The sequence below is a fragment of the Acomys russatus genome, chromosome 5, assembly GCF_903995435.1.
Source record: "Acomys russatus chromosome 5, mAcoRus1.1, whole genome shotgun sequence".
In the NCBI taxonomy this organism is placed as follows: Eukaryota; Metazoa; Chordata; class Mammalia; order Rodentia; family Muridae; genus Acomys; species Acomys russatus.
In genome coordinates this window covers 57,818,424-57,843,319 of record NC_067141.1, presented here as the reverse complement: position 1 = coordinate 57,843,319, position 24,896 = coordinate 57,818,424, and the positions used below count along the sequence as shown (strand labels likewise).

General features: G+C 45.3%; 1 protein-coding gene across 1 annotated transcript in view; it reads right to left on the bottom strand.

Annotated features, from left to right (window-relative positions):
* Positions 1–24,290, bottom strand: part of LOC127189882 (1-phosphatidylinositol 4,5-bisphosphate phosphodiesterase epsilon-1-like) — a 40,848-nt gene extending 16,558 nt beyond the window's left edge. The window contains exon 1 of the mRNA XM_051146950.1: positions 24,077–24,290. The gene's annotated coding sequence lies outside the window, so the exon portion shown is untranslated. The remainder of the gene's footprint in view (positions 1–24,076) is intronic.
* Positions 24,291–24,896: the final 606 nt, after the last annotated feature.

Genomic DNA, 24,896 nt, shown 5'->3' with positions numbered 1-24,896 from the left:
AAAAGAGGCCAAAGTGGAAAATGAGATGCAGGCAGCTGCAGCCCCAAGAGCAGGCTGCTCTGAGTTACCACCTCCTTACAGGATGAATCATCTTCTCCACTGTTCTTCCCAGGAGGCCGAGAGCAGTGACCCTCACATTTACCTCAGGCACAGGCATGGGGAATCGGCTTGGCAGAGGAAGGAAGCTGCGCACGCACACGTGTAGCAGGCCCCCCATTCTTCACCGTCCCCAGATGATGCTCACTCTGCTGTCCTTCAGGCTACAATTAAAGGCACTGCCCTAGGCACCAGGATGCTCTGCCATCAGGGAAGAGGCTTCATAAATGACATATGTTTCCTCATTACCAATGATTCATGTGGGCTTTAAAAGGATGGCAGGGGCTGAGCTGTCGTCTAATGGGTATAGAGGTTCAATTCGGGTGATGAAGAAGTAAGGCTGCTGTGGATAATGGCTAGTGCCTATAATCCCAGTACTGAAGAGCCTGAGGCAGGAAGATTGCTGTGATGCTGTGAGCCTGAATCTAGCTTGGGCTACAGTAAAGAAAGAAAAGAAAGAAGTGAGGAACACAGGGAAGGTGGAGGCCAGAAGGTGGGTAAGGAAGATATTAGCTGCATAATAACACGAATATACCACCAAATTGTATATTTTAACATGCCTAAAAGATTACTTATTTTATCACAGTTAGAAAACATATAGTGGGTTGTTATTCTTTTAACTACACTGGGGAAAGTGCCTCTGACATGCTTCTTTTTTTAAAAATGTATTCATATTACATCTCAATTGTTATCTCATCCCTTGTATCCTCCCATTCCTCCCTCCCTCCCATTTTCCCCTTACTCCCCTCCCCTATGACTGTGACTGAGGGGGACCTCCTCCCCCTGTATATGCTCATAGGGTATCAAGTCTCTGCTTGGTAGCCTGCTATCCTTCCTCTGAGTGCCACCAGGCCCCCCCTCCAGGGGATGTGGTCTGACATGCTTCTAATGACCTGGAAAGAGAGAAACTTTTACCGCAAAGGGTCATTTGAGAAAGGCACTGTATAAGACAAGCAAGGCCACCCTAGCACACGTGCAGTACCTCTCTCTCATTCCAGACTCTCCGTACAGACTCAATTTCAGAGTCTGGGGTCAGTACTTCGTAAAAATCTTCCAAGGCCTTGCCTACCTCAAGGATGTTAGATAAATCCAAGTCCTGTCTTTGATACAACTCACGGGTGAGCATGGTAAAGAGAAAAGAGCATTAAAGGATGCTGGGGACAGATCTCTCATCAGGCCTCCAGCTGCAGTTTACATCCTGGGACCTCGGCAATCCTCTTGGACATCAACGGGCTCATTCCATCTCACTCTTTGACTCTGTCACCTCAGAAACCCTTTGCCTGCTGGGAAAGCAGCCCCTCCCCACCACCCCCTGAGTCTCTGCTGCACCCCTCTGCCTGCCTGGTTTCCCAGCACTTGCCACCACTGGAAATTATTTCCTCAACTAGAACCAGAACTTCCTTCAAAACCTCAATGACTGCTCACAGGATAAACAAATCAACTTGGCCTCGCTTGTTTTATTGTACATAATGAGAGCTTCCTATTCTGCAAAGCGATTTATGAGAAAGGTTGGATGAGGTTGAGAATGCCAAGGTGCCTGGTGAAAGAAAAGAGGCCACACAGCAGAGGGGCATTGTGTTCCAGGGGGAAAAGGGCCGTTTGCAATCCCAAGGGGCCTCAGGGACTCGTTTTTGTGACTCTGCCCTGAGTGTGTCTTCCTCTCACTTTGCCATTTTTTTCCCCCCTAGCAGAGGACACTCTACCTAGAGACCATCCAAACATAATGAAACCAATTCAGGACAAAGGGGCGGGGGGGGGGGGGGCAGCTTTCTCAACGTGGGCCTCAAAATAGCAAGCTGTGCTTTTTGAAGTCGGAAGATCCGAGGCAAACCTAGAGGATGGCCACAAAGATGCTTGCTGTCCTGGGTCAAGCGGCGTTCAACAAGTGTGTACTGAGGCCCCAGTCAATACTACGCTCGGTGACATCGTGCAATACTGAGACAGGCTTGAAACAGAAATCTCTGATTCAACATGGGGGTGTGGGGGAGGGATTGGGGTCTGACCCAGGGTAGGCACGGAAGGCTTTCTAGAATGATCCATGCCTAAACTGAATTCATGGTACAGAGAAAAGTGGGAGGAGGAAGAACAGTGGGCAGCCACCTGTATGGAGAAGAGCGCCAAGCACTGGAAGTCCTGGGCATTTGTTGCTGGAGCACTGGGCGTGCTGGGAGAAGGAGAAGCACTAAGTAAAGCAAGGGGTTTTAATATGCAGCTGGAGAAGGAGGCAGCAGACACTCTCCCGCAGGCCTCCGCAGACACTCACACACCGGTGGAGGCTGAGCAGACAAAGGATCCATTCATTAGCCTAGCAGCCCTGAGGGTGAGTGGAGTTTGGCTACAGTAAGAGCAAAGGAAGCTAAGACAGAGCAGACTTCGGCTGGGGTGGGCCAGGCACTCGGGAACTAAACAGAGAGACAGAGAGAAATGCCAGCCAGCTTTGATCCACAGGGAATATGCTGATAATCCTGAGCACCCAGAGGCCTAGTCGCCAGGCAGTTTCCCTAGCCTAGCAGAGCAGGGTACCAGGAGAAAGGCAAAACCAGCTGGCCTCCCTGCAGATTAGCACCTGGTGAAATCTCAGAATCCCAGCAGAAGGCATCCAAAATGAAGGGAAGAAAATTGAAGTCTCGGCGGTTTGCATAAAGCATGCACCTAATTTGCTCAAGATGTGCTATGGTTCAAAAGATATAAGGTTGGGAAAGCAGAAAGGGGCTGAAACAGACAGCTAGAGTACATTATCAAACTGAGACAAAGCCTGCGTAGCGGGGGGTGGGGGTGGGGTGGGGGGTGGGTGGGGGTGGGGTGGGGTGGGGGGTGGGGCTTCGTCTCCTTTCCCAGAAGTCTTTGCAGGAGCTGCCTCAACCCCAAGCACTCCACAACAATGGAACAAATAATGCATTTGTAGAATCAACCTCCCCCCAGCTTTGGTGTGGACCTGAGGATGGAAGTGGGGTACTGCATCTCATCAGTACATTCTTTTTCCTGCTTCTCCCCAAAACCTCTGACAATGCCAGCTTCTGGACACTAGGAAGGACCAATCATGGCTGAGCACAGCAAGTAGCTTTAAAACGTTGGCGGCAGATTACTTGTTGGCCTCTCGGACGTGATGGGTATAAGGCGCAAAGTGGCAATGGTTAGGGTCCATCTCAGTCATGCGCTGTGGAACCCACACAAGTGGCTCGGCCCCTCCCTTCAAAAGCATACATCTCCTCTCCTTCAGTCACGTCAGCAACCTCAAAAAGTGGCACTGCCCATCTCCTTCCTTTCTGCCTGTGTTTGGTTTTGCTCTGGGTATCTTATAAACTCCTGCCTCCCTCTTTTCCTGTAAGAGGAAAAGAAAAAAGCAGTTGGAAGTGAGGTGTATTCCACCCATAGGGGAGTAAGTAAATACAACAGCACGTCCATACCCAGAGCAACAGGTTTCACTGTTTTAACAACTTAAGTCTCGATAAATGTACCTAAGAAATTTCTAATCCACATTATTTCATATTAAGTTTTGATAGCTGTATTTACTGTTGTTTTTTTTTTCATAGTACAGAAAAATCAAAAGAACAGCTTTGCACATGCTAGGTGTCTTAGTCGGAGCTATGATTGCTATGATAAAACACTGTGACCAAACCAACTTGTGGGGCAAAGGGTTTTATTTGGCTTCCACTTCTGCATCATGGTTCATTATCAAAGGAAATCAAGACAGAAAGTCAGGACATGGAACTGGAGGCAGGAACTGATGCAGAGCCCGTGGAGGGATGCTCATGACTGGCTTGCTCCTCACGGCCTGTCAGCCTCCCTATTATAAAACCTCGCTACTACCAGGCCAGGGGTGGCATCACCCACAATGGGCTGAGCCCTCCCCCATCAAGCACTGATCAAGAAAATGTCCCACTGCCAGATCTTATTGAGGTATTTTCTCACTTTCATATGACTCTAGCCTATGTCAAGTTGATGTCAAATTAGCCAGCGCACCGGGCAAGCACCCTACCAGCTCTCTGCCTGCACTACATCTCAGGACATACAGTCACACTTGTTAAAATATAAACAAACTGAAGAGCAAAATGTACTGTGAGCTCATTAGTAGAAAAAAAAAATACAACTACACAAAAGCCAAAAGTACATCTTTATGTGCATTGCATGTGTGTATATGATATAAATGCATAGAGAAATCCTTAAACATGCCTACCAAACTGCAGCACAGCAGCCACACTTGAAAAAGAAGCCAGGATTTGATAAGGATTAATAGAGACTGTTATATCTGTAAGAATGCATCCACATTATTGTTCTGTGATTAAAAATAAGTCAAGGATACACACACACACACACACACACACACACACACACACTTAAACCTGAAATTCTCGTATGAGCTGTTTATCCTGTAGAACTTGGTCTTAATGAGTTAACTAGAACTATTTCCTACTTCAGCAAGCACTTGTTTACCCTTTTTATCTCGAGTTAAGGTCAACAATGCTAATGATTGCAAATAGCAGGGCCACTCCTGAACCACACCATCCACTCCCACCCACAGCTTCAACTATCACCTCCATGGATGACTCCCAAATGCCTCTTTCCAGAAACAGCCTCTCCCTCGCATAGCACAGCAGTCCTGACTTCCCAGCTTCCTGCCTGGCAGAGTCAGCACACCAGCATCGAGCCAGCTTCCTCCCTCCTCTCAGGGCTACGCTCTTCCTCCTAACTTCTTTCCTGTTATCTATCTAGACCTCCCCCCCCCCCCCTCACCCCCCAAGAACCCAGGAAAACACTTAGCAATCATCTCTGGCCCTTCTTGATCCGTGTCCCTATGCCCAAATACTTTGTTAGTTCTCACTATCTGATTTTTCTAAGAGGCTCTTTGCCATTGTTAACTGCTTTCTGTTGCCAAGGACCCCACCTCAGGACACACCTTTTTCACTCTAGACAGGCCTTCCCAAGCACTTCCATTCATGACCCTAAGACATTCGCACATGATCTATATGTGTGTATATATGTGTATATATATATGTATATATGTGTATCAAACAGGTAAAGCAATCAATCAAACGAAGCAAATTTTTGGTATGCATTCAGTGTTTTCATTTAGTAAAGATGAAACCAAGTTTGCATACTAATGAGATGGATGTTCTTATTTATTTTTGAACAAAGAATTCAATATTAGGCGAGTATTGAATTTTGCAGGACACAGAGCATCTTCAACATTTTTCAGAGTTAACTGGTATTTTAACTGTTAATGCTGAGAATAGTGATACACACACACACATATGCGCACACTCACAAACACACATACACACACTCACATACACACCACACACACACACACACCACATACCCACACACATTTATATACACACCACACACACATACACTCACATACACACCACACACAACACACACACATACTCACACTCACATACACACCACACACAACACACACACATACTCACACTCACATACACACCACACACAACACACACACATACTCACACTCACATACACACCACACACAACACACACACATACTCACACTCACATACACACCACACACAACACACACACATACTCACACTCACATACACACCACACACAACACACACACATACTCACACTCACATACACACCACCCACAACACACACACATACTCACACTCACATACACACCACACACAACACACACACATACTCACACTCACATACACACCACACACAACACACACACATACTCACACTCACATACACACCACACACAACACACACACATACTCACACTCACATACACACCACACACACACTCACATACATACCACACACACCACACACACAAACACACATACACACACTCACATGCACACCAAACACCACACACACACACACACACACACACACAATTTTGTAATGACAAAAGTTTCTTTAGAGCCATTCCAGAAATTATGGGATCTTAAGCCAAAATTCATTTAACTTTTTCTTAGTGAACCTCAAGTCAGCAATTTAAACATCGATATTTAAAACCAAACATTCTACCACAGTGCAATCCAAAGGTAGATTAATTTGATATGTAAATACTGAAGAATGGCAGTAGGAAAATATTGAAAGTTTTTCTTTAAACAATAATATTTCTATAAGGGGAGTAAACTTGGTATATGCAGTAAAAACATTGCAGTCTATAATATGCTGAGTTATACATGAGTTGAGACAGTTGATTGGCAGTGTGTGGAGTGAGGACATATCCGATGTAAAGTGCATGTGCCCTCTATGGCAGCCTAAGGCTGTGGTGACTTTAAATTAATTTGTTGCAGTTAAGTGTTCAAGGAACCTTTTATTGTGGCCAAGTTTTTTGTTACTCCTACACTCAGTTATGTGACCCCATACGGGGTCATGACTCACAGTTAAAGAAGCCATGGGCTAGACAAACTACCTTCAAGTGGTCTCCTTGCTCTTGGCTGCTTTGATAAACCTACTAAATATCTTATTGGATGAAGGGCCAACGTTCCAGCCCACTGAGGTCACCCTACCACCTATTTTATTAGCTATCTCCCCAGTTTAAGGCACATTTTGGGAAAAATACAGTTTTATGCCTTGCCCAAGTATCTAATAAAAAAAAAAATGTTACAGGAGGGCCAAGAGCAAAGCTCTAGATACAGGCAGCTTGGAAGCTTTTCACTAGAATAAAGAAAATGACAAAATGATGAAGAAGAAGAGGAGGAGAAGGAGAAGGATGGTGATGGTGGTGGTGGTGATGACGATAGGGCTGGATGCTACAGTGGTTTGAAGAGGAGAAATGTCCTCCACAGACTGAGCATCTGAACACTTGGCTCCCAGCTGGTGGTGTGCCGTTTGGGAATACTACAGAACCTTTAAGAGATAGAGCCTTGCTGAAGGAAGTACTTCAGTGAGGGTGGGCTTTGTGGCTTTAGATCCTGGACCACTTCCCCTTCTCTCAGTTTCCTGTACCTGGATGAAATGTGATCTCTCTGCTTCCTGGTTGCCAGGCTGCCCTGTGCTTCTGCTATCATGACTTTCCCACCAAGATGGAGAGCATCCCCTGGGGATTGCAAGGTAATGACCCCTTTCTACCCAAAATGCTTTTAGTCAGGCGATTCTATCACAGCAACAGAAAAACAACCAACAGAGATGCCGCTCTCTACCTCACAGCAAGCCCTGGTAAGAGGTACTGTCACCCCAGTTTTAGTCATTTTGAGACTGGAGTTGAAAATTATTATACACATTTTGAAAAGTCTCAAAGCTGCTAAGTGATTGGGCTTTCGTGTGAATCCATCTTATGACTTCAGAGCACGTGGTTCGTGTGCCATGCAGTTGGACCTTTCGAAGGTTCCTGTCTTCTCAAAGATAAAGCGTATACCCTAAGCTATGCTGATGAACCTCCATACCCCAGGGTACGTCTGACTTTTACAACAATGGGCCATACCATGTATAACACTTCAGTAAACTTCACGTACTCTATTTCACTTGCTCTCAACAGAGCCCTAAGAGCTAGGTACCTAAGAGCTAGGTACCTAAGAGCTAGGTACTCATGTAGAGATGGATGCAATTAGACTCAAACCAGCTTGATTTGCAGATTGGTTATTATCTCAAAATATTTTAAATAGCTTCCTGGAGTCAGTAAACTACAGAGCTGGACCAGGTCGAGGCCTGCCTAACTACAGAGATGTTTAGGCAAGACGTAAGACACAGAGGAATCTCTGCTTATACAATTAAGCAAGTATTTTCTGAGGACCTGTGTTTCAGGCTCCATCTGGGGTGAGTGCTGAAGAAATCAGAACAGCCAACAAGAACCCTGCCTGTCTTCACTGAGCACATAGGCCATAGCAAAAGACAAACAATCAAGACGGAAAGCAGCAAGGCGTGGTGAGATATCAGTAGGGAAAATTCTCAGTGGTAAAAGCTAAGATCCTAGTGGGAGTGGAGGTCCAGCCTCCATGGAGAGTACCAGAGAGTCAGCCTTGGAGAAGGACCGAGTTCAATTTTGGATACAGAAGAGATGCCTGGTGGGCAGCTTGATTGACAGGTCTGGAGCCCAAGAGTGAGACATGGCAACAGGCAGCTTTGGATTCATCATGTGAAGGTAAAACTCAGCTTGTGACAGTGAGGAAACCCAACATGTTTGAAGAGAAGGCCTCAAAAACCACCCTTCCCACCATGGCAATTAATACCCCAAGTCTTCCAAGGATTGGTCCACTGATCACACCCTGCCTCCTCTCTGCCCTATGTTCTGCATCAGAAAAACTCAGGGCAGAAATCCTGCTCTATCCTCAAGTCATTTTACACCAAGATATTTAGTACAGACATTGAGATTTTCAGGTATTTTTGTACCCTGATTTCCTTCCTGGACTATAAGAGGTCTGAAAGCAACTCCTGGATATAAAATTAGACATTCAGAAAACATCCTCATTTCAGAAACAGCCAAAGTACTCATCTTAGTCACCGTTCTGTTGCTGTGAAGAGACGCCATGACCAAGGTAACTCATGAAAAAAAAAAAGCATTTAGCTGGGGGCATGCTTACAGTTTCAGAGGCTTTATCATCATGGTGAGGGCATGACAGCACTCATGGCTCTGGATCAGAGGCTGAGGGCTGTATTCTGATCCTCAGACAGAGAGAGAAAGAGACCCTGGGCCTGGCATGGGCTTTTAAAACCTCAGTGCCCACTCCCAGTGACACACTTTTGCCAACAAGGCCACACCTCCTAATCCTTCTAATCCTTTCAAATAGTCCTACTTCCTAGTGAATAAAGCATTCAAATATATGAACCTATGGGGACCATTCTTACTCAAACCCTGACAGTGCTCTATTGCAAAAAGTAAGAAAGCAATAAATCAATAATGAAGTATTCATGAGAACTAGTTACTCCACATGAACCTGCATGGTTTCCTCATACCAAGGCATCTAACAACCTGGGTATTTGCCCAAGCTTTCTTTTCAGCCTCTGTGCTAAAGAGTGCTGGCCACAAGGTGAGCAGTCCCCTCTCCTTGTACAGTCTATTTTTATGCATTGGAAGATGCTGCTCAGTTGCATTAACCATTACCTTCAAAATCCTTCAAACTTGGAAGAAATGCCTTCAGGAAAGAAAAGTGAGCGTGGAGGTGCTTTACAAAAGAAAGCAGTTATAATAGAAATGTCTTTACCACGAATCCAGGCACAGAGATTTAGTCAAGGCCCTTTGGCAAAACATTACCAAAAATTTACAACTTATAAATAGTTGTTCTCTCTTTATGCTCTATATACTGCCCTTCCATAAGCAAAAAATATCTGAACTACTGATAAAGGGGAAATACTCTGCTATCTTATTTTGTAAGAAATTGCCATGTCCTTTCCCGCATTCTCCACTAGCTCAGGTCAGCTTGGGTGAGCAACAGGTGTGAGGGATCTCACATCTAGATCCTTCCCACCAGGGCTCTTATGAGTCAGCATAGTCCATCTAGTACTTAACACACAGCAGGGACTCAAAATGGCCACTGAACACACAAGTATATCGAATGAATGAGAATATTTTCTCATCGTAGTTTTTAAAAATGAGAAATAGCATGCAAGTGGCAAGAATGTACAAAGACAGAGGGAAGAGGCGACCAGCCAGCTCCTTACTGGTTATACTCAGATTCTCTTCAGCTCATTTACAAAGACACCACAGAGCAGCCACATATTAGGGTCTTTTCCAAGAACCATAGATGCTGACATTCAATTTTTTTTTTTAAGGTTTCATAGTTTTCTCCTTTCTATATACCTTGGAAACATATTTTTACAGACCTTTCATCTAAACTAGAATGATATTAAATTTGGCCTTGTCATGCTTTGCCCTGAGTTTATTGCCCAGGTTTGCTGCTCTGTTCTTAAATGTCTTCTCACTACAGAGAAGGAGCCACATATTCCATCTCTCAAATACAGTGTCCAAGCAGCTCTCCATGATTCAAGGATGGTGTCTAACCAGCTAACAGTAGTATTTGGATGCTGCTTATCTTGTGAGGGTTACAAAGAAAGGATTTCTCAAGGGGGGGAGGCACAAGAAGAATCCATTTTCATCTCACAGGAAGGCAAATGTAGAGATTACCCTTGATTAGCCAAAACCTCTTTTAAAAAGCACAAGCCCCAATGAACCGAGGCGCAGTGTGTGCCTCATGCTCCCACCTGCCTCCCTCAGAAGCAGAGGCCCCAGCTCACTGCCATATCTGAAGCTGCCCACACTTTTAGAAAAGCACCAGGGATCTCCTGGAATTCAATCTATGCACACTCAGGAGCCCTGGGCTAATTTTAATTCTGACCTGTTCTGACCATGGCTCTATTAGAGCTATTTTTACTTAACTCCAAAATAAAATCTAAACAGGCTCCAGATTAGTATCTCTGTATTAGAGACACAATGCATTAACAAAATGATAATAAACTGCCTCAACTTAGCTGCAAACATAGCTGACCAGTAGGGCATTTGTTAACAAGACATAACACAACAGTAGGTCAAGCAGGAAAATGCATAAATCATCTGAAAGCATTTGACTAAATTTAATAACCTGTCTTTTTTTAAAATCTGGAATATGATATTACTTTTTCAAAGAGCATTACACTAGTTTATGCCAAAAGCCAATGTCATACTCATTAGTAAATACAAAAGACATTTTCCTTAAGCTCGGGACTGATATACAAGGGCCCACAGTTTTCACCCTTAGTTATTAATATGCTGAAAACCTTTATAAAAGAGAAATGGTAACCTGGGGATAACACAATTCTTTACCTATAAGACTGAGGACAATCACTACAAAATTAAGTTGATTAAGTAAAAAAAAAAATACTAATGTATTTCAAGAAGACATAAAGTTGAAAGAGGGATGTGTTGGTGGGATGTGGAGAGACATGTTGGAAGGCTTGGAGGGACATATTTGGGGATGAGGAGGGACATGTTGGGGGATGTGGAGGGACATGTTGGGGGATGTGGAGGGACATGTTGGGGGATGTGGAGGGACATGTTGGGGATGTGGAGGGACATGTTGGGGGATGTGGAGGGACATGTTGGGGGATGTGGAGGGACATGTTGGATGACGTAGAGGGATATGTTTGGGATATGGAAGAATTTAGAAGAGGAAAACAAAGGAGAATGTCAAATTTTATTGATCCCATTGATGAAAATTATAAGGATAAAGAAAAATAAAAATTAGAGTTGAAAAAATATTTACACATTTCAAAACTGTAAGTAAGAAATTCTATAAACTTTACATCATAGGTATAAAAAAACATTTGAGGAAGTCACAAAGCATGCCAGGACAGAATAGCCAACTATGGGAGATTCTGAATTAATATATGTTTATTAAAATCCCAAGCAGAATTCCAACAAATTTCTAAGATTTGGGCAGGTGTCTCAAGTTAACATAAGTTAATTGTGAGACTAGACAAGGAGGAATACAGACTGTTTAAGTAAGTACAAGGAGAAAGAATTTTCCTAGCGAGAAATTAACAGATATTACAAAACCAACTAATATTTTCAAAAATCAAAGGATAGCTCAGGCTTGAGCTGACTTTTTAAATCTACAAATGTGTTAGGAACCATCCAACATTAGACAATTAATAATAATGCAAATTACTAGCTAAGAACTTGTTTTAATTTGTATGTGTGTGTGTGTGTGTGTGTACATGTTTGCTTGTACTTACTGCTCCCCCACAGAGACCTCCTGCACAGACTACCTCCTCCCCCTGTGCTATATAGAATACACAGCCGGCGTTCCTGGTTGCTGTTAGCTGGGGAGGCTCGATCGCAGCGTGAAGAACCCTCTTGACCCCAGCTTTTCCGTATGTGTGTCTGTCTGTTCTGTTTTGTTCCCTCACTGTATCAGTCACATCCAATCCCAGATGCCTTGACTGTGGCAGAAAGAGAAAAAGGAAATGATGTAAATATTTTATAATCTCAAAAAAATAAAAACCCAGGGCTGGAGAAATGGCTCAGAGGTTAAGAGCACTGGCTGTTCTTCCGGAAGTCCTGAGTTCAATTCCAAGCAACCACATGGTGGCTCACAACCATCTATAATAAGACCTGGTGCCCTCTTCTGGCATGCAGGCAGAATACTGTATAAGTAATACATAATTAAAAAAAAAAAAAAATTCATTTATACTATTTAAAAAAGCAAGAAACAAGAGAGTGTAGGGTGTCTAGCCACAATTAATAATTTCTACACCATAACTCCTGCATCAGAGGCTCAGGGAACACAGTGAAAGGGGGATGGAAGGGTTATAAAAGTTAGGGGACCGGGAAGTCTGCTATGAGAATGTGTCTCCCAGGAGTGGCGTGGGAGCTTCATCGATGACACCTCAATTCTAAAGATGCCTAAACAAGACTTGAAGGAGCACAACAGCAATAGACATGCTAATATGGAAGAAGAAAATCTCACGTGGCCTCTTCTGGCCCATCCATAGACAAAGAACTGCAGGCAACAAAGCAATGCTGAGGGTGGAAGAAAGAGTCCTCGAGGATGAGCCCCCAGTTGGTTCCCAATACCAAATGGTCAGCCTCCAAATCATACACATACAAGTAAAACTAAAGAAACTGAGGGGGGGGGGCTGAAGAGAGATGGTTCAGAGGTTAAGAGCACTGACTGCTCTTCCAGAGGTCCTGAGTTCAATTCCCAGCAACCACATGGTGGCTCACAACCATCTGTAATGTGATCTGATGCCCTCTTCTGGCCTGCAGGTGTACATGTAGGCAGAGCACTGTATACATAATAATAAATAAATAAATACTAAAAAAAAAAAAAAAGAGGGGGCTGGAGAGGTGGCTCAGTGGTTAAGAGCACTGGCTGATCTTCCAGAGGTCCTGAGTTCAATTCCCAGCAACCACATGGTGGCTCACAACCATCTATAATGAGATCTGATGCCCTCTTCTGGTGTGCATGAAGACAGTGTACTCATGTACATAAAATAAATAAATCTTAAAAAAAAAAGAAACTGAGGGGTTGAATTCATATATTTAGCCAGAGAGAGAGAGAGAGAGAGAGAGAGTGTGTGTGTGTGTGTGTGTGTGTGTGTGTGTGTGTGTATAAAACAATAACAAATAAGAGGAAGTGATGATTTTGAGAGGGATCTTGGGTGGAGTGCATGAAAGGGATTAGAGGGAAGAAAGGGGAAAATAATGCAATTTTAATTTTAAAAAGTTACTGGGAGCTGAGTATATAAAAAAAAAAATAACCATCAAGGAACAGGTATGTAACAATACAAAAGGTAAACTTTTCTGTAAATCAGAAAGCATCATAAGCTGTCGAAATGGCTCATCGGGAAAAGGCCTTGCTGAAGAAACCTGGTGACCTGAGTTCAAGCCCCAAAAGCTGTAAAGATGGAAGAAGAGACCAAACTCTACAAAGTTATCCTCTGGCTGGCACATGCACACTCAAAAGCATGCATGTGTGCCCACACACACACATGCACACACCTATACACATATGCACATACACATGTACATGCATGCACACATGACAATAATAAAGAGTTTAGAGCATCATAAAAAAAAAGCAAAGCACCATAATATGTGCTTTAGAGCACATAATATGGAATATGTATTTACTCACAGAGCCACACAGTAGGGAGAAATGCCACCTGTTCCGTACTGACAAGGACATTAAATGAAGATGCACACTATGGCATACAGCACCATTGGTCCAGTGAGGGAAAGACACACTGAAGAGAACCATACACTGAATGTTAATAATGTTAGTGTAGAATTATAAGAAGTGGGGTTTTTTCCACCTTTTTTCTTTGTTGTACTTCTATTTCCCAAGTTATCTAGCTTTTAAACTTGTAGTTTTCAATAATGAAGAAAATGCTAATTGGAAATGAGAAACACAGGGGGAAACCTGCTAAAAATATGACTGGGGGCACGGACATTGAAGAAGGGAAAGAAGAAAAAAAAAAAAAAGAGAAGACCAGAGACACAAAGCAAAAAGCATGCTTAAGTAACTAAGAAAAAAAAAAACTGATGATAAAATAGATAAAACATCTTTCATTACTATTAGTGAAATTCACTTTTGAACCTATAAAATACCAAACTTTCACAAAGGTTAAAAACTGGAATCGGTTGCTGAAATATCACTTGGAAAGAGCACGCTTACATATTGTAAATTAGAGCGGCAAATTGGGGTCTGATAATGTTGTCCAGGTTGACTGCAAACTCCTGGGTTTTAGCAACCTTCCTACCATGAGCCCTTGAGAACTTAGGACAACAGGGATGAATCATCATGCTTGCTTGTGACAGTTTGGGGAAGCATTTTTGACATCACCTATTGGGAGTCTCTTTTAAAAGTATCTTGCGAGGGCCTGGAGAGATGGCTCAGAGGTTAAGAGCACTGGCTTTTCTTCCAAAGGTACTGAGTTCAATTCCCAGCAACCACATGGTGGCTCCCAGCCATCTATAATGAGATCGGGTGCACTCTTCTGGCCTACAAGCACACATGCAGGCAGAACACTGTATAATAAATAAGTAAAATAAAATAAATAAATTTTTTTTTAAAATACCTTGTGAGCTTCTAGGACTTCATAAGCTAAAGAGGTAACTAGAAGCTAAGCATGATGTGCACCTTATAATCTGCAAGGTTGTGGCAGGAGGATTGTTTAAGCCCAAGAATATGTGCCAGCCCGGGCTGCTTAGGAATATCATAGCATAAAATTTAAAAATAAAAAATAAAAACTGCGGGGGACTGTGATCCACGGTAGAACATATGCAAGGCTCTGGGCCCAATCCCCAGGAAAGGAAGAGGAGGGAAGAGAGAAGAGGAGGAGGAGGAGGAGGAGGAGAAAGAACAAGAACAAGAAAAACAAGAAGAAAAACAGCAACAAGAAGAACAAGAACAAGACAAACAAGAACATGAACAAGAAGAAGAGAAGAAAGGGAGGGGGAGGGAATAAAACTAGAAATTTGGTCAATAGTTACACAGAAATCAAGTAGAGATTAGCCACAAAACAGCCAACAATAGGGGCGTGTATAAACCTTCTACAGAGCTGCCACATGAAGAGGCTGGCTATGGTGGTGCACACATCTAAGCCAGCTACTCTCTGTAATCTCAGCTGCTCTGCAGGTGGAAGCAGGAGAGTTACAGTTTTGAGATCATCAGGAATGTGCAGCAAGTCTCTGTCTCAGAATAGAAGCAGAGGGCTGTCTGCGTAGTTTAGTGGCGTAAAACATAACAGAGTGAGAGGCCTAAGTTTAGTGTGTAGAATAAGTAGAAGGGGGTTTCCATGAACCCAGAACCACACCAAGGTCTGACACTATTTAATGGTATTGAGACTCTCTCTCTCCTTGATGGGGTATGATGTAAGGAACCCAGCATCTAACATTCTGTATGATCTATTCACAGGCTGATCTCAATTTTGATTTGGAAAGCCAAAGCCTAGGACCACCTGTCCTCAGGTAGGAGACTTTGGACAAAGTGCTGAGTCTTCCAGTAGACCATTTCCTTCAACTCTCAAGACTGATGGTCAAATTTGGATGCCCCTCCTTTCCAGTCCTCAATTTTAAATCACTGTTTGGCATAGCTTGGAGTCAAAAAATCAGTTAAATCACGGACAGATCTACAACGTGTGTATTAATCATTAAAAGATAAAATATACAGGCTGGGAAGATGGCTCAGTCAGTAATGTACTTGCTATGCATGCACAAGGACCTGAGGTGGATCCCCCGAACCCTGCTTAAAAAAAAAAAAAAAAAAAGGCCAAGGTCAGTGGCATGTGCTTGCAATCCCAGAACTGGGGAGACAGAGACAAGCAGAACCCTGGAGTGGGGCAGCCATCCAGCCTAGCTGATCAGTGAGTCCCAGGGTCAGTAAGACACCCTGTCTCAAAGATAAGGTGGACAGGGATGGAGGAAGGCACTCAGAATCAACTCATAGCTTCACACTCGTAGGCATGCAATGTGCGTACACAACCCATATACACACAACAATGCATAGACCTTCAGTTGTTAAAATGACGTTTGTCTTAAAGATTGTTTTAACCCTTAAACAGGTGACATACTTTACGACATGATTGCTGGAATGATGGCAGTACAGGCTGGAAATAAGCTTACTCCCTCGTCCTCTGTAACTAATTTGATCTGGGTTTGCCTGTCTGGGATGTGGACATCCGTCACCTGCTGTCAGCCATCCCATGACTTGACACTGGAGAATCCCCAGCCATTCTCAGTCAGCACTGGGCAATCAAAAAGCCTAGAGCCAAGATGTTCACTGGAGAAGACCCAAAGTTCCCAGAGTGCCGCCACTGCTGCCACTGCCACCACTGCCACTGCTACCACTGCCACCGCCACCACTGCCGCCACTGCCACCGCCACCACCACTGCCACCACTGCCGTCGCGCCACCACCACTACCACCACTACCACCACTGCCACCAGTGCTGCCACTGCCACTGCTGCCACCACTGCTGCCACTGCCGCCACCACTGCCACTGCTACATTAGCCACAGAAATGCATCACTGGAAAGCTCCTTGCACATATGCATCATTTTATGCAGATTCTAGTTCTTGCCTTCTTATAGATTCAGTTATCAGCTCCTGTCTGCCATGGGCCGGGGGACTGAAGCCATGCATCATAGGCAGGCACCCACCGTCTCCGTGAGCTGTATCCTCGGCCCTTAGATTCAGATCATAGCGGGCCATACTTCTGCCACAACTACTTGTAGTTTTACTAATCCCTACCACTGTGAATTTTTAAATCACGTCCAAGCCACAAGTGAAAGAAAAACCTCAAGCCTTTCAAGCCAGGCAACGTCCAGAACAAACCAGCTTGCTGAGCAGCTCAGGGTCCAGCAGCTGACAAAGAGCTCAGACTCTGCCCTGTCCTCTGAATTCAGTCAGCCTTTGGGGGTGAAGACAAAAAGTGGAGACAAAATTTCCTGCCAAGAGTCTTTAACTTCCGTGAAGAGTATCCACCTCCCAGAGCTTGACAAAACGGGCTGATGGGGGAACAACACTGCAGTTCTTTCAAGCAAACATTTCACTGGTGAAAAGATGTTCACCAATGAAGTCTGGTCTTGTTTTGTAGAATAACAAATGAACTGACACTTTCTTTAGAAATGACAGAGCTTGAAGCAATTCCAGTGATATCCAAATTAAAGTGAGTTATACGATATTTTAACCCTAGACATGTACAGCGTGCACTGGGTCACATGTGTTTTTCCCCAAATGATTTTCTTTCCACTCCCTGGATTTTCCATACTCAGTAATATTATATACTTTAAACTTACAATGAAGTCATCAAAACAGAGTCTCTCCTTGCTTCTGCCTCTTTTTTCATTCTGAATAAAGAAGCTTCACTGTTTAATTATTGCAATGTAGCTAATTGCTCCTACCAAGAAATAAACATACACAAATGCCAGCTGACTTCTAGATGAGAGTGCACCCACAGACAGCCCCTCTGACGGAGACCTTTCACAGTCACTGTGAGTGGTGGGCAGTAGAGGCTATAACCTGGCCACGCCAGTGTCACCACCAAACAGAGAGATGTAACAGGTCTCAGGCACACTGATAATGACTCTGGCTGACACCAACTGGCCAGTTACTATTTATTAGGCCTGTCAGGATTGACAACTCTCTTGTTTCCTCGGGTGGGTCCTTTGCGCTTACCCGAGTGCTCTCAACCTCAGTGAAGCAATACTGCCATTTGGGTGGGGGGGTGAGGAGAACACTTGAAAGTCTGTGCACCTTAAAGACAGAGGGTAGAGTTTATATTATAATCCAAATTTGGAGCAGAAGCTAGGTTAGGGGCTGCGAGCATTATCCTGTACTGCATATCCCAGGCCGGCTGACTGACTGGTGAGAGCGCGAGGAAGACCTGTAACCTCCACAAGCAGCAGCCACTATTCTTCTGGGCTGAAGACCATGAGATCTCAGAGGCCTCAGACAGACCCAGGTACCGAGCTCCTTGGAAACAGCCCAGTATCAGTGCAGTGAAGAGGTTCATTTCTTTTCCTGCAAAAGAGCTCACGTTGGCTAATATGTGTTGAGTTCTGTTTGTTTGTTTGTTTTTCGAGACAGGGTTTTCTCTGTGTAGCCTTGGCTGTCCTGGACTAACTTTGTAGACCAGGCTGGCCTCGAACTTACAACGATCCACCTGCCTCTGCCTCCCGAGTGCTGGGATTAAAGGTGTGCGCCACCACCACCCGGCTAAGTTCTTACTTTATAGTAGGGGGTGTTCTCGGTGCTTTACATGAATTATCTCACCCAATTTCACAAACTCTTACATAAGTGACACTGTCACCCTCCACTGTGTGCGCTCGGGCATTTCAGCCATGTATCTTGCAGGAAGCCACACCAGTTGTTAGCAGTGGAGCCAGGATATAAACAGTCCAAGCAACCTGTCTCCAGAACCCGAACTTAGGGAATGGAATGAGGGAAAACCCAGAATTACATTTCTTTCACATCTAAATCTGTGGGTTAAAGAGCATGCATATTGTATCTTTACTTGGGATGTAACTACACACACACAGAGAAATGCTTTCATACAACATATAAGGCAGAGCCCCAATATATAAAGCAAGGAGACATGGGACCACTCAAGAGACATAGCATGAAAGGCTGGGGTCTTCACGACCAGCATCTCACTCATCAGACAGGTTCTAAACACTCCTGGGACACTATTGAAACAAACAACAAACAGCAACAAGAGAAACCCTGGTCCAAATGATTATGTCCCAGAATTAGAAGCTCAAGAGGCAGAAGAAGCCTGGAGGAACACCAACAGTTACCAACAAAAATCACAAGAAAAGACAAAAATACTCCTCCTGGCTGTCAGGGAGGACCTAAGAGAACCTGATCCCTGCCTGGACACAAAAGAGCCTCAGAGGGGCCAGGGGAGGTGGAATTTGGAGCAGAAGAGTCGGAATAGGCAAATCCAATACACAGGCAGAGGTGGGAAGCAGAGCCAGCGGCTGCAGGAAGGCCAGCAAGCAGCCTGTGGTGAGGAAGGAGGTTCAGCAGCAACAGAGGTGGGAGCAGGGGTGCATGCAGGTTCTGCTCACCCAGCCTGTTCCTCAGGCCGCAGCCGTCAAGTGCCCTGACAGAAGAATGATAAGAACTTAGCAGTACCTCAGCAATCAGTAACTGAAGGGAAAACAAAAACAGTCCCATTGCCCTTCTCACCAAATCAAACGTTGCCTGTCCTTTATACGCAGAGGCCTCGGGCTCCTCAGAAGTGCCTGCTTTGGGAATCGCGGGGCTCCTCAGTGAAAAGCACCAAGAGACTTGGACCCACTGCACAGCTGTACCTGCAAGAGCTGTGGAACCCTGCACAAGAAACTTAGCCTCATAGGGCCTGGATTTCTGTCTGTTCTGTTTCCTCTACTGCTGTGATGACTGACTACACATCGACTGGTTTAAGTGATGTAAATTTGTTACGGAACAGCCCTGGAGGTCAGAAGTCTCTGATGGGTTTCAAGGCTGCTTCCTCCAGCAGGCTCCAGGGAAGAATTCATTTTCTTGCCTTTTCTCCACCCTTTAGACTAAAGATCAAACCCAAACCCCCCCACACATGCTACAGTCGTGTTTTACCAGCCTGTATCCTTTATCTCTTTTTATATTATGCAAAAACATCTCTCCTTCCACAGCTCCTGGCCCTCCAGCTCCCTTTTATAGGGGTTGCATGCTTACACTGAACCCACATAGAAATCCAGAATCACGTCTTTAAACACATCTGCAAAGTCCATTTGGTCATGTGATGTGCTACATACATCCACAGATTCCAAGGACTCGCCCTTAAATGTCCTTGACCTCCCACATATGCTTCCCGAACCCCAAACAACACTTTCACAGCAAAGAAGCCATAATGCTAGCAGCTAACTTGTTGACTAGTTAGTATAGGTGAGGGCCTACCCAAAGCGCTGTAGGTGAACCATCTTACTCACGTCTCAGTGCAACCCTGAGAAATTACTTTTATTACCTTACAAAACAAATTGTTTGTCTAGGGTTATAGAACTGGCTGGGAACAAGATTTAAGTCTACTCAGGTAAGCTTGGGTCTTGAGATTCTGCCTTTGATCAAGAGTGTCCAAACCTATTCTTTCAGCCATGATAACTGGCAGGGAGAAAACACAAAGACCACTGGGGGGCTTCAAAAGGTACTCGGGTTCCCTGGCTCGAGACAGGGTCCTGTAGAGTCCTGGGTGAAAAGAACACACAGATGGCGGAACGCTCAGGACATAGCCCTCGTATGCAAAAGCGAAACTTTGGGGTTGCCAAAAGGCCACGAAGAAGCCACCTAGACCTGAGATTGCAGGGGAGGAAGGAGCTATAAGAAGTCCGTTCCTGTCTCCAGCTAGAATAACCCTGCCATCCCATTTGACCTTAAAGAAAGAATTCATGTCATGTGAACTCCTGGAGAGACTTCCTACTGAGCCAGGTAGATCTAGACCCTATGACACAGGCCAAAAATCCTAGGAACCCTAGTGGGCCAGCAAAATGGCCCTGTCATCACTGAGCTTTCTTTACACTAAGACTAAGCCATCCCCTCCACCGCAACAGTCATGAATACACAGGCCCCCACATGCCACAGGTCTCAACACAGTCCAGTGGCCTCTCTGCTATTCACAATAAATGACCTCTTTTTTTTTTTCTCCCAGTTCCCACATAGCCAATGGGTCCAATCCAAATACCACTGGCAGAAGGCAAGGAGAGGCAAGCTGCACAATCACTATGCATGCCTGATAGGGTAGATTGAGTAGTCAAAGCCTTTACAGCTCAAGAACGAGACAAGTTAGCCATAGCTTTATCTGAGACTTCTCAATGAGATGAATTAAAGCTATTAAGGGTCACCCAGTCACTTGTATGGATCATGAGCTCAAATTCAGATGCACGGCAGCACAGTGGTCAAGAGGATGGATTCTAGAGGCAGCCTGCTTCGATTGAGTCTCAGCTATGACTTAATAGACATTAATCTTCTGCCACCTCTGCTTTCCCATCTTCAAAATGGACTTAATAATGGAAGTCCACACTCCTCAGTAGAAGCCGAGAAACTAGCTGTGATATAGAAATCATTTTGACGGTGTCCACGAAAGGGAGTGTGGTTCCCAACCTTCCTGATGCTGTGACTCTTTAATTCAGTTCCTCGGATTATGGTGACCCCCAACTATAAGATTATTTTTGTTGCTACTTCATAACTATAATTCTTCTACTGTTACGAATTGCAATGTAAACATTGTTGGATTTGCCAAAGGGGGTCACCATCCACAGGCTGAGAACCACTTATGTGAGGTGTATATATGCCCAATATTACTCAACTCCTCTGTCCGTTATTTCTGCAGGAAAGATGTATGAATAATTGTTACCAGCTAAGAAAGGGGGAGACTATTGCAAAGTCGTATTGGGCTGGACCAAGTTTTGCTGCCAAATCTATAAATCCATGGAAGGCTACAGATAAGGAATCAGATCTCTAGCACTTCGGCCCAATGTCCTAGGAACCAAATAAGTTAACAGATGAAGTGTTTGGAACACTGTCTAGTATTGTTTTCATCAACATAGACTCAACAGGGGATTATAAACAGGAAACTTTAAACTTACAGTCAATTTTCATTTGCAAACCAGTTCTCTTTGGAGATTAACTCTGTGGAAGCCCTTCTCTAGGGCAGGCGTTTCTGAGATAATGGCAGTGCCCTGTGTGTGCACTGTCTGCTAGCCACATGGAGCATCCAAGCACTTAGATGTGCTTGATTTCATTTGTTTTAACTCATTTAAACCTAACCATATGTGGCTAGTGGCTAGCATATGGACAAGGCAGCCATAGAGAGCTATGCTCCCAATCTGCACATGAAAACCTACTTAAGGCATAAGTCAACTGAATTACCATTGAATTAACAAGCCTGGATTCTGCATTCAGGAAGCCAAAGGGTAAGGGAAAATCTGAACTGCCTTGCCAGACCTCACAGCTGGTATACTCTGACATACCCTTCCTTTTTTATCCCCATCCCATCAATCTACAATGCTCATCTTCTCCACCCAAGGCTCATGAAGCTACATGCTTTTCTAAGCCCCATCCATACCTTCCATCATTTGTCAAGTAACCCCCAGAAAAGTATAGGAGCCAGGCAGGACTGAAGCAGCTAACCTGTGCTTGTGGAAGGCAGGGTCCACCAACACACATATACCTACAGAACAGTCATGGTCTATGAAAATGTCCCCTCTACTCACAAAAGCCCTTGCTGTGCCTGGTCCCTTTCAGTTTTCCTTTATTCATTTCAAAATATGTAACAAATTGCACACACCAAACAAATGCCATCGAATGCCTTTCTAGGAAAGACCAAAGAAACACGTAACCAAGAAAAAGAAAAGAAAACCAACCGTCTTCGTGGACTCTAACCTCACTGAACCCCACCCGCACTGAACCCCACCCGCACTGAGTATAAAAATGTTGATGACAAAGGTCAGATCTGGAATGCATCAAGGAGTCTGCCTCATTAGGAGTGGGGAAGCATCCCCTCTGGCCTAATCTTACCTCTAACCTAGTCTAGAGCTGAAGATGACCAGCAGGCAGGTACTCCAGAGCACAAAGCAAATTGCCCCTGGGAGCTGTCAACCAAGGATGTGCTGATGGGAATTGTTTCCCTGGTTCCTTTTAGTTACAACAACTCCACCAAAATAGAGCTTTACTTCGTACAAACCAGAGTCTTAACATTTAATACCTGCCCACAATCATTTCTAGAGAGCCTTCAAGTGGTAGGTATAAGACCAGGAAAGTCTCAGCAAATACCCTGGGTGAGAAAATGAGACATCTACATAAGTCTTAACGATCCATTGAAGCAATCAAGCAGAGGAGGCCACTAGCTGTTTCAGGCTCGGGCAACAAACTTGAAAGTGAACGCTGTTTAGCATTTAGAACCACTACTGGGAAGACCGGAGGAAATCTATGAGGAAGAGCACGCTCTCAACCATCCATGACTCCTTACACTTAGTTCCTCATGTTGTGGTGACCCCCAACCACAAAATCACTTTCATTGCTACTTCATTACTGTAATGTTGCTACTTTTTTGAATCGTAGTGTAACTATCTGTGTTTTCCGCTGGTAGTAGGCGACCCCTGGGAAACGGTCGTCGCAGGCAGGCTGAGAACCACTGTTCTAGTGCATTAGTTGGAAAAACCACAGTTGTGTATAGTAACAGAGGGATAGCGGTCTCTTCCTGTACTGACAACTCGAAAGCCATACTGGGCATCTACGGAACCACCTGCTACCATTTCCCAAGACTGGCTTGCGACTGTTCCTCCTGGGTTCCAATGTTCCTGGCCTATTCTGTGGCTTTGGCCTCACCCTGCCCCTACAAGGGGCTTCTATAAGAAAATCAAGGAACCCTACCAATGCTGATGAAATTGTGAACTCTGTACAAAAAAAAAAAAAAAAAAAAAAAAAAAAAATCAGCGAAGTCAACTCTAGTTATCTATTCAGACAGCTTTTTTTTTTTTTTAATGGCACGGAAATCATTTAATGAGGAATATTTCTTATACTAATTGATTCCATCCATTGAACCAAATGTGCCGTGGTTTAAATGTAAGGGGTTGGGGGGGGGGAGCATATTTACACTGTGCACTTAACTTGGGCCCTGGCCAAAGAATTGTGTATCTGGGTTATTTAGAAGGACTTTAAAGAAAAAGCATAGCCATTCTCGAAGTCACCAGTTAGAGAGAGACTGGTCCTGTACTGTTTCCTAGGAGTCTGCAGATAAATCTCTCCGGAAACAAAGTCTGAGAACTTTTTTGAAATACGTTGCTGAGTCCCGCCAGGAAAGGGACCTCTTTGTATTGGCCACTTCCACACCACACACACTGCATGAAATGGTGAGCCAAGGCCGGGGTCATTGGATGACCTCCAGTCCCGTATTTCCCCAGGGATGGCTGCCTAGGCTGTCCCCCGAAGGCGGGAGCCAGAGCCACCAGGTACGCAGTCAGGCTGTTGCTGGGCTCCACTCCAGCCGGGAGAGCACCCAGCCCAGCTCTCTCAGTCTGCGGTCCTCGGGGACCCAGCGGCAGAGCCGCAGGCTCACCTTAGATCTCCAGCCAGTTGAGCGGCGGGCCCCAAGTGCAGCGTCCCTCGGGGACCTGGTCCGCGCGCGTGCGTCCCCAGAGACGTGGGGAATCCCGGCTACCGAGTGTGAGCCACACAACCGATGCCTAGGAGCGCGCGGGAGCAGGGCAAGTGCCCGGGAGCACAGCGGGGCGCGCAGCCACCGTTCACCGCTCCAACCCGCCGCCCCCGCCGCCCGCCGGCGCTCCGGGGCGCAGCCCGCGCGTCTCGCCCCAGCAGTGCGTCCTGCCCGGAGCCGAGCGGAGCGGGGCGGCGTGGGCCCCCGCCCTGGGCCGGGCTTTCCCAGAACTCGCCCGCGGGGTGAGAGGCCGCTAGCGCCACCGCGGGCCGCCGGGCGACCAGGGGAGCGGCTAGTGCCTGGCCCGCCCCCGACTCGCCGGCCGGTCCCGCCCCCACTACCCTGCCACCCCACCCAGACAATCTTGGAGACCCCTGCCTGGCCCCCTAGCCAAGGAGCCCAGAAGCCACCATCTACCTTAGGCCCAAGGGGGAGCCGGCTGCAGCTGTGCCTCGGGTCACCCTCCTCCCGACAGAGTGGGAACTCTGCCTCCCCTTACTGCTGACCAGTCCGGGGTGACTGACCCAGAAACTGAGGCCTGAGGTTACTAAATGACTTAAGCAAAGTTACTCTAGTAGGTGTCAGCAGGGAGACTCAGGTCACCGTCATTTATCCATTCATTTCGCAAGCACTTGCCGAGCACTATGGCTGTGCTCAAGACACCTACCCCTCTTGCTGTGTGCGATCACACATGCTTGTGACTTCTAAACCGCACCTCTAG